A 15,848-nucleotide genomic window follows, 5' to 3' on the forward strand; every position below is an offset into this window, starting at 1 on the left:
CGGTTGAAAGGGGAGGGGGGGGGGAAGGAGGTGTTGGTAATGGAGGTAGGCACTTGTGGGGAAGAGCACTGGGTGTTATATGGAAACCAATTTGACAATAAACTATTTAAAAAAATAATAACTACCTTAGAAAGTGATTATATAGAGATTATTTGCTAAAAGTTTCTGACTCATTAGGTAACCAATACATAAGAGTTATTGTATTGATGGTTCAGAGTAGTTGATGGTTGCTGGATAGACTCAACCTCCTCAATGGTATCAGTACACAGGGAATTGAAATAAGCTCCATGTGAATTCCTGGAGTTTTAAATGTCTTCACCTTTATTTACTGCCTCTAGAATACCTCTGATTTCACAAGATCAGCGCCGGGTTAACCATCATCATCCATGACAATCCTTTCTTTGCTGTTTCCAGAATTGGATTTCTCACCTTAGTTTTGAATGGTGCCTCAGATAGCAAGAGAAATCACCAGTTATCTTGAAACTCCCTAGTGAGTAGTCTTGACCTGACCAAATTGAGTACTCATTATATTCCAGTTGCTGACACAAAGGACTTGCAGGAGTGGAATGAAAGAGCAAAATAGTGAACTAGTTGATAGAGCATAGAGAACAATACTCTACTGTCCCAACCCTCCCTCACCAAAAAAAAAAAAAAAAAAAAAAGGAATAAAAGTCCTGGAACCCCAAGACACCATACACTTTAACCGTCTAAGAGTGCTCACTGAAGATGAACAAGGATAGGTAATGAGGTCCTTGAAACCTGGCTTAACCACTGTTACTTCAGTTTCAGGGGAGAAACCAATAGATTGGGTCTGGAATTAGCAAAGTATCAGTTCGTCCTATTATCAACGCTCAGTTTGTACAATGGACCTCACTTAAGGTCACTACCACCAGTGGCTATCAATGCACATGAAGCCACCTTCTTATGATTCCTACTTACATCAGCATTCCTAATTGCCTTATCATTCCCAAGTCAATTTCATTATAATTAGGGGCTTTGTGTTGTTATTGTCAATTCGACTGTTTCATGAAGTCAAGCCTGGAACTCTGGAATCCCAGATGAAATAAGTAAGTAAGAGTGTGCTTTACAAACCAATTTTTCAGCCTTGTCATGAGTCTTATTTCCCTTTTTCCCAAGCAAAGGAAATTATAAGTCTTTAAGAATTCCCTCTATACTCTCTTTGATGCAGAAATAGTCCAGCTGCGATTTATCTCCTGGGAAAAGGAGAAGCTGCCTGGTTTAACCAAGTTCTAGCCAATATCACAGAGAAAATAAATGTTCTACAGGATGGAATGAGTGGTAGGGAAACTTCCCCCTGAATGCTGACCCAGGCTTATGTCGGGTCCTTCTGAGCATCATACCTAATGTATTTATTTTAAAGAAAGAATAAGAGCCCAATGCTGGCTTTAGATTCACCAGAGGAGGTATATCTTCCTTACTGTGAATGTTTTAATGCAGAAAGAAATACAACAAGAACTGTCATCTAGAGGTCCCTGCTTTCTTCACACTGTTCATTACTACTTATGATGGGATAGTAGCTGGGAGCTTGTACCAGACACCTACAAATAAAGCTGTTGAAGATGTAAAACGGTGCTTTACATGCTTGCAGAACAACAGGTGATGACGTCTGGAGAGAATATACAAGTACTAGGCCAGTAGCACTGGCGGTAGTAAGCATGAGCAGTAGTAAAAAGCAATCATGTGCTCATCATCTTTTCAGCTTAGTAATCATCTTTGCAATGATGCTTTATGGATATCATTTCATTTCCGTACTTTTAAGTTGCTTTATCTAAAAGAGAAAGGCATGTGCTGGATCATAAAATCTAGTCAGTACTAAAGGGTAGAACATGGAAATCAAAGTCCACTGCCTTTCACCCAGAGACACTATTAAATAGTCTGGTTTTAGGATTTTGTATAATTATCTTAAGAAGTAGGAATGTTACATGCACATATCTGTTTGGTAATTTGTCAATATTAAGCACAATCTATCCTTCCATAAATGTCAACTCTTATTATAGTTCCATACTTTCCTTCTGTACTTCTAAATCTTTGCTAACAATGCTATTTATTTTTATTTTTATTCTATTATAACCCTTATATTTGTATATAACACATTTAAAGTTCTGTTTCTTTGCTCACATATTTTAGAGACTATGTTGACTTCTAAAAGAAGGGAAAGAGAGGGACACCTGCATGGCTTAATTCATTGGGCGTCTGACTTTGGCTTAGGTCATGATCCCATGGTTCACGAGTTTGAGTCCCAAGTATTCTGTGTCTTGCTCTCTCTCTGCCCTTCATGTTTGTTCATTCATATTCTCTCTCTCTCTCTCTCTCTCTCTCTCTCTCAAAAATAAATAAACATTAAAAAATAAATAATAGAAGGTAAAGAGAAGGAGGAAGTATATTGGATTTATTTATTTTACATATTCATTAATATGCTTGCTTGCTTATTTATTTTCTTGTATACTCTCTTAATAGCTATCTTCACTTTATGCCTAAGGCCCTCTGGCAACGTAATCATGTGTTTGTTATAAAGAACACATCTTTTAAGGGTATTTTTCTGAAAGTCCAAAGAATTGTTATTTTAATTTATACCAATTGTTTTTCATCTTAGAGTTGTCTTTACTTTTGCTCTCCTGTTAGGCCATTTCTTGGATGCCTTGGACTGCTCACAACAGCTACAATATTTCCTAAGTAATTAAAGCAGGAAAGACCTGTGAGTGGCACAATGTCTGAGCTCTTTCATGTCCAAATTAAGTCTGTTATACTCTCACACTTGATCAATCATTTGGTTGATATTCTGATTTCTGTGTGCAATTTGTCCACTTGAGTTCATGTGTGCGTGTGTGTGTGTGTGCATGCATGTGTTGTTTTTCTCCTCTCTGGTTGATCTTGGTCATCCATTCATGTTTATCAATGCAGGATCCTGTTACTTAATATTCACTGATAGGGTGAGCCTTTTCTCTAGCACTGTATTTCATAGCTCTAAGTATCTTATTTTTTTAAAATATCTTCCACTTTGGAATCTTAGCAGCTCTTAAGTCACTTCTTTTCATGCCAATATATATGTTTATGACATGCTCTTTGTTATAAGATTTTGTAGAAACATCCATATTACTTTTATAAATGATTAGACTGCATCTTCCTTTCCATTTCTACTGAGTCTACACCCTGTTACCAATGCTCAGCACTTCCTGGAGCAATTTCAAAGTAACCTTTCACTGGTCATTTTGCCACCAGCCAGCATCCATTTATTTCAAATTAGAAAATAGTCATTTTAGAAAATAATGCATTGAGTCTGCCATGTTCATTTCCATAGTGAAATAAAGGGAGCAGATGAAAAATGCCATTTACTTTTCTCACATTAACTTAAATACCTTTGAAATCCCTTAGTAAACACAGATCACTGGAAGAGATTGACCCAACAAGAGCATATCATTGTTAAAGCAGTTTCCTTTAGTCATGGTTTCCGGTGGGAAAGATTGGCTTTAAACATGAAAACCAGGATATTGGGAAAGGTCCATTACAGCTGCCCAGCTAACCAATTGTTTCCCATTAGAAATTAGTAGAAAAGAACTAGATGCTCAAGTAACTGCTTAAATGGATTTGGTTCCTGGTAGCCTCAGGAGGTGTTATAATTACCCTGTTAGGGGTGTTCCATTGGACAACGACAGAATTTTATTCAGGTCTATTTCCAAAGTAATTTTTGGATTTAAAAGTAGAATAACTCAATAAGAGTTGTTCTCACTGGGAGTCATTCCAGTTCCCCCTAAGCTTCCATATAAAAACAGGATTTGAGAAACAATGAATAAGATAATCCTTTTAAATCTTCCTCTTGATTGGAAGCAGTTCAATTTATTCCAAAGGCAGATTACTGTGAGAGAAATTCTAAATTAAATTTACTTAATATGTGTTGCTCCTGGGATCTCTAGAAATTTGGGGATATTACATTTTGACATCTAGGGGAATGTATACATATTTTAATCTGTCGGACATCTTTTACTCTTTCTTCTGAAAACGACACCTCATTTTGTTTGTAGAACTTCTTCCCCCCACTACTCCCCCCTCCCCACCTCCCCACCTCCCCACCTCCCCTCCCCTTCCTCCTGCTCTGGAGCCTCCAGACCCCTGCTCAGAGGTTGGGTAGCTATTTGAGTCTTGGCTATCATCATATCCTTATACTTTGGGTCAATGCTACCTTGTGATCAGAATCTTTCCCTGGGATTTTTTCCGTTGTCCCCTTTGGCTAAACATCCACACATATAACGAACAAACGCAAAGCATGCTGGTTTGCGAAATGAAAACAGTACTGAAGAAATGTGAGTTTGGCAGAGACTGTGCTGGTAGTAAACGGCCTCTAGGCTTCTCCAGCTCCAGCTCCTGGAGCCTCTGCTTCTCCTGGCTCATTCCCGAACCTTCACTGCATGAATTATCCCAGTGTCTCACCATTAAATCCGACATTTTCTAAAACTGGTATCGTTTGTAAAACTTCTTGTAACATAGGAATCACACTGTTAAACGGTATCCTTTGTCAAACAGCACCTTGATCGAGAGGAAAGTGTGTGGGTTTAGAATATCCATGCGCAATGACTAGAATGCAGACTATTTCTGTGTCGCCTTAGCAAGCTACTTTGCTTCTACTTGATTGCTAAAAAGAATGTGTTAATGCTTCTTTTAATGAACAGTACATCTCAAAGTACTTATAACTGAAGGATCTCAGAAACAGCACCAAATTGTATCTATGTTCCCAGCACCATGGAGTAAATAACAAAAGCACAATAAAAAGATGGTGACAATTAAGGAGTTAGAGAAGTGAATGGTTTCAGCATAACCAAAGTGCTGTGAGACAGCAAGTGAGGCACATGACTTAAACCTGGAGCTATGGACATAGGATTTCCAGTCCATATGTTAAGGAGCTTACCAGATAAACAACAGTATGACAGGAATACACTGATGTGAAGAGCATTAGAACATGCACGTGCGTGCACACATACAAGACACACACTCTGGGCATGAATGAATGCCTAGAAACAATGGGAAGAAGGGAAAATGTACCAGTCATCAGCAATGAGGAATCTTTGTGCTATCATTTAGCTTACTATTTACTACTCTTGGGGTAAATTTTTAGCCTTCAACTAGGATGTGTAAATTTCAGTCTGCAAAACTAGTGCCCTCCCCCCAAGAAAAACACCAAGAAAAAACCCAAAAACCAAACCCAAACCTCTGCATTCTTTAAATGAACTTAATTTTCTCTCAGGTTCTCATTTTGTTTGACTGGTGGGAAATGAAATCTAATTCCCTAATTCCCAGTCCTTGCTCAATGCCTAGAGTTTTCTGCATAAACTCTGATGCCTCTCAGTTTGCAAGGTTTCCTCAGGTCCACCTGGTCCCACCTCTTTTCAATGCTTCTTCTGTAGTATGATAGCAAAATGCTAATCTTTGGGGAATCACCTCCCTGAGGTCCTACAGTGTCCTCACAACAATACCCATAAGCCTTTTGCTATGGAAGGCCCAGAATCTCAACTCTTCATAGATTTGAAGAATCGCTTATAAATTCAAGAAAAGCCTTTTATCTATTTTAAGCATGGAATCTTAGCTTTAGACTGAAGCCTACATTTGCAGAGAAGTGAATTTAGATCAAAGGAATAGCCTCTGTCTGCAGTAGGTTTCATAATTCTCAGAAGGCCTGGGAAAAAGTAACTATTTTAATACATTCCCAGCATTAAGCAATTATTTTAATAAATATTTACTGAGAACCTAATATGTCCCAGACATTAATCTGCATGCTTAGATTCTAACAGTAAAGACAGACGATAAACAAAGAATAGATTAAAAATTATAGAGTGTATAAAAAGTCGGTAAGTGCTATGCTTAAAAATAGAGCAGAGAAAGGGGAATAGATGGGTGAAAATTTCAACTTTAAATAGGGTGGACATGATAGGCGTGAATGGTTAAGATTTTAAAGGAGGTAAGACAGTTAGCTATGAGGTTATCTGAGAAAAGTGTGTTGCAAAAAAAAAAATCTAAGTTGGGAAGATCAGTGTGTTTGAGGAACAGCAAGAAATAGTGGCTGAAGCTGAGTAAGTTGGAGGCAGAGGAAGAAGGAGATGAGGTCAGGAAGGTACCAAGGGCCAGTTCACAAACTACCTCTCAAGCCATTATTGAAGGCATTGTTGTAAGAACTACTCCTCAGTGGAATTGGAGCCATTGAAGAGTGTGGAGTATCTCTTAAATCTTTTAAAAACACACAGTTGACACAGTGCCCTCCTAAGTTGGTGACATGTGCTGTTCTCTATTTTAAAAGTGAAAAAAAAAAAAACAACTAAGGAAAGTATTTTTAAGGTTAACATAATAAAATTCCAATAAACCCCAAGGATTATATCGCACCTAGTCCCTGTTTCCTAAACATAGAAAGTGAGATCATTTAACAGCACTTCTGAGCAACTTGAGAGAGGAAGCTATATGTTGTCCCCAGATGAGATTTTCAAAGGGCCACTCTAGGCTGAGCTCCTCTGCCAAAGAGCAACAGACAGAGTCCTTGAATTCCAGATGGAGTTTACCTTAAACACTTGGAATCAGCTGGCAAATACAGCTGACTCAAGGAATAAGCCAGCTACTTGGCTGGATAAGAGTCGTTACTAAGAGACCCTACTATAGGCAATATGTTTAAGAATCCTATGTGCAATATTATCAGAAAACCCAGTAGGATGTCAGCCTCCAAGGGTCAGGAGTAATTTAGCCATTTATGAAAGAATTAGATAACAACCTGGAAATTGTGCTCAGCATATGCATCTTTATTTCCAGATATGGAGAATGAGAGATAACTGTTGTTCAAAAATCAAGCATTGTGATCGGTGGTTGATGCGGTTGATACGTATTGCTTTGAGTTGTGTCCGTATTTATGTGAAAGTCGTAGAGAATATTATTAGCTGACTGTGAAGTACTTTTATGTAATTGTTACTTCTGCGATTTCTAAAGAAGCTGAGTTATATTTGTTGTTGCTGTTATTTCATTCCTAAAACTAAAAAGCTGAGAATTTCTATGTCATTTATTTAGTATTTTTAAAAATTCTGTTATTTGACAGTGTTTAAATTATCTTATCTCCAACTAAATTATGAAGAGCTCAAAATAAGGAGGTTCAATAATTATTTATATCACCTAGAGAAATTTAATTAAGCCTAAGACAAAGACACTGAGGAAATGTGTAAGTGTAACTTTCAATATCCACACTTAGACTTTGGAAATGTTGTTTTCCCTAGTCACTGTCATTTACTAGGGATAGTATAAATTTGAAAAATTCATTACATATATTGTCAGTCCTCTCCCAACATGGATTGTTTATGCCAGAAAAAGAGGTAAGATCATCTTACAGAGGGTAAAATTACAAAAGAAAAAGAAAAGTTAGTAAAAACTAAGAAAATATATTATTCTGTATTATTCTTTTTTTGAGAGAGAGAGAGAGAGAGAGAGAGAGAGAGAGAGAGCGCGAGTGCATGAATGGGGGAGGGGAAGAGAAGAATCCCAAGCAGGCTCCCCACTGAGCATGGGGCTCCATTTCACAACCAAGAGATGATGACCTGAGCTGATATCAAAGTTTGACACTTAAGCCACTGAGATACCCAGGCACCCCTACTGTTCTTTTTTTTTTAATGGTGTAGAAAAGTGTCAGAAAAACTCATTTAGACAGAAAAGAAAAAAGTAAGTCAAAGTACAGATACTAGTACCAAAAATAAAGAAAAGAGTAGAAGCCAATCTTCTTTTATTGATAGGCAGAAAATGTTCATTGTCACCATTTTGTGGCAAAATTGACATGAATGGTTTCTGGAATCATGACACTTTAAGGAGTTCATCTTTTCCTGTGCAATATGGATATGAGCTGACATCTCCTCCAACTCTCTCTGGTCCTTTTGGCACTTTCCCTTTCATTGCATTTTCCTCACTTCTACAGAAGGTTATAAAAGTCACAATGGCAGCAACCAGCGTGGATAGAGTTTGCAAAGAACCAAGATGGCCCAGGAGACAGAGAAGTGAAAAGGGATGATGTGATGAGCTAGGTACATTACAGCGTAGAAAGAACAAAGGCATCAGAAGGGCCACGCTGTTGAAACGTGCAGCTACTTGAGTCTCCCCACAGCAGTGCCAGACAGCGCATGAGGGAGCCTGCAGATAACTTCAACCCCCTCTGAGCCATCTGCACACACACTGTGTGAAGCAGACAAGCTTATCCTTATCAAGTCCTACCTGGACCACAAAATCATGAGCAAAACAAATGTTGTTTAACCATTAAGTCTGGGGATGGTTTTATGCAACATTAGGTAACCGAAACTGAGAAACAGTGATTCAGATGACTACGGACTGCTCCAGAAATAGTCAAGCCCAAAAGACATTTGAAAACATCTTTAAGGTATTTAAAGACAAAACTGTTAACCCAGAATTACACATCCAGGCAATTCATCCCTCAAGAATATGACAAACTAAAGACATATTTAGGTAAAAGAAAACCAACAGAACTTGTTCCCAGTAGAGCTATGCTACTCAAAATACTAAATATAGTTCTTCAGACAGCAAAAGAAACTCAGATCTCTAGCAAAAAATAAAAAGCGTCAGAAAATTAGATAAATTTGACTGTATAAAACAAGAAATGCAGTATTTTTCTTATGGAGATATAATTCTTTGGGTAACTATACCATAAAGAATGATAGGAGTGGGGTAAATGGACTATAGAATTGCAAGATTTTCTACAGTATACATGAGAAGTTACAATATTACCTCTAGACTAAAAATTGGAGGACTTATATGATCCCTGACACAACCAATAAAAGTCATGTCTAAGAATCCAATAGATAAAATAGAATTAAAAAATAAAGATACAAAACTAAGTGAGAGCGAGCACAAACAAAAATCAGAAGTGAGAAGCCAGGTAAAAATGATAAATAATAAAATATTCAACAAAAACCTAAATGCATCAGCAATTATATTACATGTGAATTACTTACTGATCTAATTAAAAGCAAAGGCAACTAGAATGGATAAGTTAAAAAGACTTAATTCTGTGTTTGTTAACATTTACTTTAAACATAAAATCCCAGGTAAACCAAATATGTGTACCCAGACACACACACACATACAATTGACTCTTGAACAATGTGGAGGTTAGGGACACTGACCCCATCATGCAATCGAAAATCCACATATAACTGTTGACTCCTCCAAAATTTAACTACTAACAGCCTACTGGTGACTGGACACCATATTGATAACACACAAACAGTTGGTTAACACATATTTGTATGTCATATGTACTATATATTGTGTTCTTATAATAGGGTATGCTAGAGAGAATGAAATGTTATTAAGAAAATCATGAGGGAGAAAATATACATTTACAGTACTGTACTGTATTTCTTGAAAAAAAGATTCACATGTTAGTGGACCCTTGCAGTTCAAACTGATGCTGTTATATACATACAGAAAGAAAGAGAGCGATGCAATCCAACCTCGTAATTCACTGCTTCTGTATCTGTGAACTCGCCTTCTCACTAAATTTATTTGTAATGGTCAAATTGATACTTGTAGTGCTTTCATGATCATTCCTAGACAAGCACAGAACAGTGACAAATTTGAGTCGCCTTATGCTCCTGTTCCCTGTTGAGGCAAAAGCAAAGAGACTCCCTGCCTCCTTAATTCAACTCTCATACTATTAAATGAAAGAAAACATAGCATATTTAAAGCAGCAATTGGGAGACAAAAATATGTTTAAATGATTTTAGAACAAAACAAATTTCTAAGAGAAGTTTAAAGTATTATTTTAGGATGCTTAATAAGAAAAGTACATTAAACCTAAAAAAGTAGAAAATAAGATATGGTAAAGATTATACCAAGAAGGAATGAGAGAAAGTATAAACATATTAATAAATCTGAGAGCTGACTCTTGAGGAGATCAAGAGAATTGATGTACCCCCTGGTTAAAGTGATTAACTTGAGAAAGAACAAGGGAAAGAAAGAGAGAGAAAGGGAAGGTAAATAACCAAACCTAGAAAGGGAGGTTATCACTGCAGATCCTTCAGATATTAAGTGAATAGCAATAATCTATCATAAATAGCACATTTGATGTCTTAACTAAAATCAGAAGGGGGGACTCCAAATGCCTTCCAACAAGTGAATGGCTAAAACAAAATGTGATATATCTATTTGGTGAAATAGTACTCAGAAATAAAAGCAATGGATCATAGATACATCAACATGAATATATCTCAAAATCATTATTCTTTTGAAAAGAATACAAAGTTAACAAACTCATATATGCATATATATATATTTCTTGAAAAAGCAAAATGTAATCTTTAGAGACAAAGTACAGATCTGTCTTTGCCTAAAACTTAGGACAGTAGGATTCATGAATTTTTGTACGAAGCACAAGGAAAATTTGGGGAGATGATAGAAATATTCTATATCTAGATTGCAGTATTGGTTTCACAGATACAAACTTCTAGGCAAACGGCTGCAGTTTGTTATTTGTAAATTACACAAATAGAGTTGATTTAAAATTTTATGTATAGTTTCAGACAATGGAATATTAATCAGTCTTAAAAAGAAAAATATTCAAGGGCAACTGGGTGGCTCTGTTGATTGAGCATTTGACTTCGGCTCAGGTCATGATCTCACAGTTGGTGAGTTCAAGTCTCACGTTGGGTTCTCTGCTGTCAGCGCAGACCCCACTTCAGATCCTTCATCCCTGTCTCTCTCTGCTTTTCCTTGCTCACACTTTCTCTCTTCAAAGTAAAGAAAACATTAAAAAAAAAGAAAGAAAAGAAAAGAAATTCTAACCTATGCTACATTGTGAATGAACCTGGAGAACATTAGAGTGAAATAAGCCAATCACAAAAAGACTAATACTGTATGATTCCACTAATATGAAGCACTTACTGTGGCCAAACTCATAAAGACAGAAGGTATAAGGGTGTTTGTGGTAGGTCTTCCTCGGGGGTGGGGGTCCTGGGGAGACCATGAGGGATGCAATGACATTCTCAAAGGCTGATGGCCAATAGAAACAGGGACATTCCTGAAAGCTGATGGCTAAGGGAAATGTGGACGAGGGACGTTCCCTAATGGAAATGTGGACGTCCCTGAAAGCAATGGAAATGGATCGAGAGCTGATGGCTAATGGCAAATTTTATTAGGAACAGCATCTTATTTTATACCCTCCTTGCAATCTTGGAGAGTACAGTAAATGTTTCAGTCAGAACAAGTTACAGATAAAGAAAGGACAGATCAGGAACATTCTGACACTGCGAGTGGGCATATCTCCCACATCGTGATCCTTGACGCCCTTGGCCGGTAACCAAGAAGGCTCTATATCTCTGGTGTCATGGTCCTGACACACCTGGCTGGTGACCAGAAAGGCCAAGTCCCGCACACCCTCCTGGGACTTCATTGAGTCCCACATTCCCAGTGTACTGAGAACAGAAGTCAGGCAGGGACAGTTCCTCCCATTCCCCAGCAGGTGCTTGCCAGGAGCAGGGGACATGAAGAAATGGGGAATTATTGTTTAATAGGTAAAGAGTTTCAATTCTACAAGATAAAAAGGCTTATAGAGACAAGCAGTGATGATAGCTACACAACAATATGAATGTACATAATGCCACAGAACTGTATATTAAAAATGATTAAGATGGTAAGGATTACATTATATGTATTTTACCACAATAAAATTGAAAAAAACCATGTTAAGCAACTACTACAAATAGTAAAACTATTACAACTGAATACTCATCATAATGTTGCACATTACTGAATTTTTTGGGTACATTTCTGATGACAGAATTTCCATTCCCATCAATGGGACACGAATCCTCTGCTTACAATTGTACACTGCTGATTACTAACAGTCTAATTTATTGGTTCCAGACATCATCTCAAGCCCTGCTTCTTATTCACTACCTACATACTTCCTTTTCCAGCTAGGCATCCTTGAACACATTTTGGCCCTGCGCATTTTCACCCATAATACCTACTTTGTCATGATATCATGTGAGTTGTAGTACATGAAAATATTATTTCTAGAAGCTGTGCCTACATGCAATGACTTGCAACTGCTTAATTATATAGGTAAGTGATTACGAATCATTTAAGTATATCCTACTAAACCCAACCCAAATATCCTCAGCTTACCTTTACCTTTATCAGAGTGACCTTCTGATATCACCATACAGAAGGGACAGTAAAATAGAGGGACATCATAGTGGAGAGGAAAAGCAATCTCAGCCAATTATTGGCAAATATTCTAAATTTGCAATTATTATTTTTTACAGCTTCATGGCTCTATTAACTTACTGCTATCTCCACTCAAAATTTCTCAGAATGGGACGGTGCATGTGCTAAGCTACTTCACTAATTGCCCCACAAAATCCACCTCTGATGGAACTGAACAACTATTTGCTTGCACCATAAGGACATGGAAAAATCCTTGGAATTTAAGGGAACTACATGGATATAGACAATGAAAGTATTAGCCGTATCTATAATGGACCCCAACTAGAGTCCCTTCATGCAATTTATAAGGGCCACACAGAACACTGAAATCTGTGTGTGACTCCGTCTAGTGAAAATAATGAAGTCCCAATAATTATATTTGACTTGTCCACTAACCAGGAGAGTTGGGAATTAGATTCAAGCTGACAAAATATTTCCATTCCAGACCCACATTTGTAGCTGTAAATTGATACCCACAAAATAAGAAATGAAATGAGCATATTTTTTATCCCTGTGTTAATCAATACTGGTAATCCTCTCTCCTCTCTTTGTTAAACAATCATGAGAAGAGCCTTGATATTTCCTCCAAGAAATACCTTATCTTGGAAGATGAGACGGTGAGCTGACTAAAACAGCTTACTTATCAAAACTTACTAAGAATCATTTTAAGACCCCTTCTTTCCTGTGCCCTTCAACCCAGCTACCTACCAATAATGTTAGTATATCCTAACATCCGTCCAACCTAAACTAGTCTCCTACTTGTAAGACACGCCTGAAAAATATTGAGTCTGGACTCTAAATATGACAATAGCTTCTCCTGACACGTGATGAAAGTTCCACTGAAGTGGGGTTTTCCCTTCTTGAAATAAACCTAATAAACTTGGCTTTATGTGATAAACATTTTTTAATGGTTTTTTTTTTTTTTTTTTTTTTTTTTAAGACAGGGAGAGACTTAGTGTGAATGGAGGAGGCAAAGAGAGAGAGGGAGACACAGAATCCAAAGCAGGCTCCAGGCACTGAGCTGTCAGCATAGAACCTGATGCGGGGCTCAAACTCAAGAACCACTAGATCATGATCTGAGATGAAGACAGATCCTTAACTGACTGAGCCACCCAGGTGTCCCATCAACATTTTATTCTGGTAAACTTTAGGGAGTTTATAGCTGATACAGGAAAAAAACAATAGGTAAATGATTGGTAGGTAGCTGGCATTTGCAGAAGTCCTCAAGTTTCAAACAGGTATCTTTCTTATTGAGATATTTTGATCTATACTCTCTCCTGGAATGAATCCAAACCAAAGACTTGGCCTGAATGCAATCCACATATAAAGCATACAGGTATTGCTTGATTATTAGGACATGGGTAAAAAGTATGGACAAGAGTTAACTTTATATTTTCTGATCTCCAGAATTGCACCAGACACTCCTAGAAACATAGTAAATGCTTCCTGTGGTGCCTCTAAAAGGTAAGAAGATTCAGGATATATTAGCTTTTCTCTTTCTCCCAAAAAATGCAAATTTATTTGAATTATATGTGTTTTAGTTTTTTCATCATTACAATCACAATACTCTCTATCTTCTAATTATGATGAAATGATAGTATGACATAATTACAGTTTTAAAATCTGTTCTGCAAGAATCATGCAAAAGGAGTCTATATTAAAACTGATTATTAAAAAATAATGCTTTTTACTCCCAAAATAATTAATGAAGACATTTTATGTTATTCATGTTCACTAAGATGTTATAAATGTTCACTAAGCCCCAGAAAAAATAACTTAAAACTATTTTAATTAAACATTGGATTTTCAGAACTAAAAGAAATCGGTTTTGCCAAGCTATTTTGCCAAAGAATAGAATTCACAAACTGAAATTAGCTAAAGGTCAAGCATAAAATGAATCAGTTTTTAAATACTAATTAATGTTTTACCATTGTATGAGAATGTTTGTGATTATAAAATTGAATAGTGGAGATTAAAAATAGAGGGTGTGGGTAGATTTAATAATTTATTCCTCCCACACTAATCAGGATTTCTGACTATTTCATTTATCAAACACAATTAAAGTCTTTCTTTTTTCTCCATTATCTTTTCCTCTTTTGTGAATAGACTGTTGATATAACTTTTATTTCATCTATGTTAATAACTAAGGAGAAATATTCACAATTGAGAGGGGAAATAGTATTTTAAGTTAAATTTAAAAGCTCTTTTACTTGTTTATACATCACACTTCATTATTTTGTGTCAATGGAGTACTTTGCTCCACAAAATAATGGGTTCTCAAAATACAATCCTTATTAGATTCATTATTCCTCCACAGTTTACTTTCAACATGACAACTCTACCTGTAGTAAGATCATTTGCATATATGACTTTAAAAAATGGAGGTAATGTTAATAACTATGAGAAGTTTATTTTAGGATAATAAACTCCTTTAGGAAATATCTCATTTGTGTGGCTCAATATGCTGATATCAGTCTCATGAGGCATAAAAATAGTAGGTACAGAAAGAAACTTAATATGTAAATAGTTCTTCCCTAAAAAGGATCACAGATCAAGATCTTGGAGCAACTGTACCAGGTTACGAAGGAAAGACATTTTTTAGAGGGAAGAGAAAATAAGGGCAAAGAAAGATTTTCTGATTTTGCCTCCCAGGATCATTTGACTTGGAAGAACAATGACTTCAATCTAGGTTTCCTAGTTCTACATATTTTCCATTTCTTTACAATAGTTTTAAACTAACCAAAAAAAAAAAAATAATAAGCATATTGTAAAGAGAGCTCCCATGTAGCATAACCCTCCCACACACAGACTCAGTTTCCTGTATTGTTAACATCTTACATTAGGGTGGTACATTTGTTACAATTAATGAATCAATGTTGATATGTTATCATAGTTTATCCATCTATCCAAAAATAGGGCATTCATAGAAAATGTTTGGTAGGCTGAAATGGCATAAAGCAAAGAGGCAATTACCATTTTGTAAAAGCAACGTTCCTAAAAGATTTCTTTTAGTTAGTAAAAAAAAAAAAAAAAGTACTGATGTAGGTCTTTCATAAAAGTTTTGTGACATAATCAAGAGGGGAAATCTGTAGTCTACAATGGTAAGGTTTGCTTTGTATATAGGTCTAAGTTTTGACAGATACATTATGTTATATACCTACCATTACAATTGTGTACAGAATAGATTATTAGTCTGCTAATAATCCTTGTGCCTCATGTATTCATTTCTCATCCTCTAGAATCCTATCAATCCCTGATCTTTTCACTATATCTATAGTTTGCTTGAAACACATGAAAATGAAAATGCAACATATTAGAACTTGTAGGATGCAACAAAAGCTGTCTACAAGGGGCATTCATAGCAATAAACACATACATTAAGAAGCCATAGAGATTCCAAATAAACAATTTAAACCTGTGTCTGAAGGAACTAGAAAAAGAAGAACTGAGACCAAAGTTAATAAGGAAATAGTAGAGATTAGAGAAAAAAATAAATGAAACTGAGGACAGAAAAACAATAGACAAGATTAACCAAATGAAGAGTTAGTTCTTAGAAAAGATAAATAAAAATTGACAAACCATTACCTAGAAGAATC

The sequence above is a fragment of the Suricata suricatta genome, chromosome 5, assembly GCF_006229205.1.
Source record: "Suricata suricatta isolate VVHF042 chromosome 5, meerkat_22Aug2017_6uvM2_HiC, whole genome shotgun sequence".
In the NCBI taxonomy this organism is placed as follows: domain Eukaryota; kingdom Metazoa; phylum Chordata; class Mammalia; order Carnivora; family Herpestidae; genus Suricata; species Suricata suricatta.